Source organism: Suricata suricatta, chromosome 3, assembly GCF_006229205.1.
Source record: "Suricata suricatta isolate VVHF042 chromosome 3, meerkat_22Aug2017_6uvM2_HiC, whole genome shotgun sequence".
Taxonomy (NCBI): Eukaryota; Metazoa; Chordata; class Mammalia; order Carnivora; family Herpestidae; genus Suricata; species Suricata suricatta.
In genome coordinates this window covers 110,463,981-110,468,045 of record NC_043702.1, presented here as the reverse complement: position 1 = coordinate 110,468,045, position 4,065 = coordinate 110,463,981, and the positions used below count along the sequence as shown (strand labels likewise).

At 42.3% G+C, this 4,065-nt stretch overlaps 1 pseudogene; it reads left to right on the top strand.

The window, feature by feature from the left end:
- The first annotated feature begins 2,603 nt into the window (after positions 1–2,603).
- Positions 2,604–3,125, top strand: LOC115286595 (annotated as a pseudogene).
- Positions 3,126–4,065: the final 940 nt, after the last annotated feature.

The window sequence follows — 4,065 nt, the reverse complement described above, 5'->3', positions numbered from 1 at the left end:
AAAAAAATGGTTCTAAGATTAGCAATGGATTCTTAAATAACACATCTCAAAGCATCTTTTCTGCTCTTTCCAAATTGGCGCTCATTCTTTAACATTTGAACTGATTGCCATCCTTTCCTCAGGGACAGAGGAAAACAAAGTCCTTATTTGAATTCCAGACGATTGCTGTCTCTGACTCTCCTGGATCTCTGATGTTCCTTTTCCAGCCTGCTGACTCTTATATCACCAAGAGATTCTGAAATTTTTTTTTGTTTACTTATTTATACATACAGTGAAGTATTATTCAGCCTTAAAAAGGAAGGGAAGTCTGACTTATGCAACAACTTGGGTCAAACTTAAAGACATCATGTTAAATGAAATAAACCAATCACAAAAGGACAAATATTGTATGATTCCACTTAAATGAAGAGCCTAGAGTAGTCAAATACAATTCATAGAAACAGAAAGCCGAATGGTGGTTTCCAGGGACAGGGGGAAGAAGGGTTCTCTTTATAAATCACTCTGATATTGTGCTTTACATAAGAAATATATACATACGGTCTTTCTGTTCATGCCAGAGACAGAGCCCCTAGACCTTTGGAATTTCCTAACAATGGAAACAATCAAGGTGTTGTTTGTTATGTTAATGAAGTGACTATCAGAAAGCACCTAAGGATGGGGCCTGTGGCCAGAGAACCAACCATGTGTTGGGAGGGTTGGAACATTCAGCTCCATCTCTCTGACCTCCAGGAGGGATATGAGGCTGGAGGTTAAAACCAACGGCCAATGATTTAACCAACTGTGATCATGTAATGAAGCGTCCCTGAAAACCGAAAAAGGAGTGGGTTCAGAGAAGTTCTAACTTGGTGAGCACGTGGTGACTTGGGGAGAGTGGTGAGCCTGGAGAGGAATGAAAGTTCCACATCCTTCCCACATGTCTTACTATATGCATCTCTTTTATCTGGCTGTTCCTGAGTTATATTCTGTCTTAGCCGATGCCAGGTCTCGGTGTGCTCGTCCCTGGTGTTCTGTGGTACCTGTCTCGTCCGCCCCCCGACCGGCAGGGCGGAGAATCCTCGTGGGTTCTTTTCCTGCGGGAGGGAAAGAAAGGGCAGGAAAGGGGGCGCAGAGAGTGAAGACAGCACACGGAATCCGATCAAGACTCTTTTCTTTATTCTTCTTCCTCTCCTTCTTCTTTTTTCCAGAAAACACTCTATCTTATATATGGTTTGGGGTGGGGAACTGACCTGGGTTGGTTGCCAGGTAACAGAGTCAAATGAATATTAGAGAAAGGGTAAAAAACCGAAAACGAAACTCCAAACTACGGACACAGCATCAAAGGGAAGCGGGCAGACTTGCGTCTGCAAATGCTGGGGAGGGGAAGCTTAGTGCTGCATTCCCGAATGTGGTTTGATCTTTTGTGCACCTTGGCCATTCTACGTCTGGCCCAGCATGACCATCGCCAAAATCTTGGACCAGGAAATGGCACTCTTCAGCCTCCAGATGCAGATCTTGTTTTTCTTGGTACTCCCTGGAGAGCGATATATCCTTGCCTGAGGCAGCCAGAACCTCGGCGGCTCCCAACAATATTCTTTTATAATAAATTAGTAATCTAGTAGGTAAATGTTTTCTTGAGTTCTGTGAGCTCTTCTAAGAAACTAATAAAATCTGAGGAGGGGTCAAGGGAATCATTTGATGTCAGAATTGCTTGGTATGAGGAAAATACCCACACCTTGGAATTGGGAGTAGAATGCTTGTTGGTGTCGGAAAATTAGAGTGTTAGTGTTTAAGGGGTACAGAGTGCTCATTGGAGAACTTCTGGAGATGGATGGTGGTGATGGTTGCACATGTGGGGAGGACAAACTTTACCTGCCCCTCAAGGTTCTTTGAGAAGACCTAAGAATTAAACTGACATAAGACAGATTAACTGGATAAACTAATATTTAATTTTGTACATATAGGGAGGTCACAGAAACGTGAAATTCCTAAGACAGGCAAAAGCGAGGTGTATAAGTCAACCTGAACTAAGGAGAAGGGGATTGGAGTCTGGGGTTTTTAAGGGAAGGAAAACAACGCACAGGAATATGGAAAGGGGTAAATGTTTAGTAAACAAGCATTTGTTAGGCTATTTAGAAATAATGAGACAGAGAGGAATTTTAACAAAGGATTTTGCTAAAAATTCTTCCCTGTCCGGGGCACCTGGTGGCTAGGTCCATGAAGTGGCCAACTTTGACTCAGGTCATGATCTCTCGGTTTGTGGTTTCAAGCCCGTATCCAGCTCTGTGCTGACGGTTCAGAGCCTGTGTCTGTTTCAGATTCTGTGTTTCCCTCTTTCTGTCCCCGCCCCCCACTCATGCTCTCTTTCTCTCTCAAAAAATAAAGTAACATTTCTAAAAAATATAAAAGAAACTTTTCCTCTATCTGCTACCCCTCATTCATATTTAATACTAGAGTCATGTATGGCGACAGCTCCTTTCCTGGAGTAGGTCCTCTACCTAAATTCTCTTAGACGGGGTGCCTCCCTCTTCCCCTCCCCTCCTCTGCTCGCTCTCTCTCTCTCTCTCTCTCTCAAAATTAATAAATAAACTTAAAAAAAAAACCACTTTTGGCTTTCAACTGCCTCCACCATGGCGCCTCACTTTGGCCCCAATAAGATCAAAGTCGTAACCAGAGGTTCTCCAGTGGTGAAGTCGGTGCCACGTCCGCCCTGGCCCCGAAGACGGGCCCACTGGCTCTGTCTCCAAAAAAGGTTGGGGATGACAATGCCAAGGCCACGGGTGATTGGAAGGGTCTGAGGATTACAGTGAAACTGACCATTCAGAACAGACAGGCCCAGATCAAAGCGGTACCTTGCCCCTGCCCTGATTATCAAAGCCCTCAAGGAACTGCCGAGAGACAGAAAGAAGCAGAAAAATATTAAGCACAGTGGAAATATCACTTTTGATAAGATTGTCAACATCATCTGTCAGATGCAGCACTGATCTTTAGCCAGGGAAGTCTCTGGAACCGTTAAAGAGATTCTGGGAACCGCCCCATCTGTGGGCTGCAGTGCTGATGACCACCACCCTCATGATTCCATAAATGACATCAATAGTGGTGCAGTGGAATGCCCAGCTGGTGAAGAACGACAAAGGAAAATATTTTAATAAAGGATCATTTGACAACCAATAAATAAATAAATAAATAAATAAATAAATAAATAAATAAATAAAATTCTCTTAGACATTTAGGGAGAAAGTCGAAGTTTTCCTGAGTCTTTTGGTCTTTTGATTGTTTTCAGCCCAAGATAATCTCCACGCCAAAGTGGCATTTCCCAGGTGATTCGTGTTGAATCCCCCATACAACAACGTGAGTGAACTTAATGCTGCTCACTGTACACTTAAAAATGGTAAAGATGGTATTTTATCACCATTAAAAAGTAATCAAAGAAATTAAAGGACCTCTCTAAGGCGGCTCTCTACCTCTCTGCAATCGTGTTCCTGGGGCAATAAGATAGCTTTTAGAAACTTTCCTGGAGATTTATTTTATTTTATTTTTAATGAAGGAAAATAGCATGTACCTTTATTGATAATGGTTGACAACAAACATGAATAAAGGTTTAACTTGGTGTCTTTTACATTAATATCATTCTTTAAGTATTGGGAACAGAAAAAAATTAAGCAAAAAGCACTGTCACCTCTGGGTATTTATTAGAAAAGAAATTAACAATATTCACTAGAGACCACAGAAGAAAATAATTTTAACATTGCAGTTCTAGATCAAACCTCACAATCAAGAACTCTAAAGTTTTCAGAGTGAAGGAAAACGGAGGGAGAGATAATCACTTAGGACCATGTTTCTCAAATTTGGCCCCTTTTACAGACATACTCTTGGGGAAGGGGTTTGCAAGTTTTCTGTAGTAACATTTTAAATGTTGCATTGACTTCCTCGTAACCTAAACAAGTTAAGACACTGCTCTTCCAGATCACCTGGATGACCATATTGCATAACGGAGGGAACCCGTGATTGCAGCAGCTGTGCTGATACCTCTGATCCCTGAGGCGCCAGTAACCACGCTTAACGTTTCACATGGCGCTTCCCACGTGG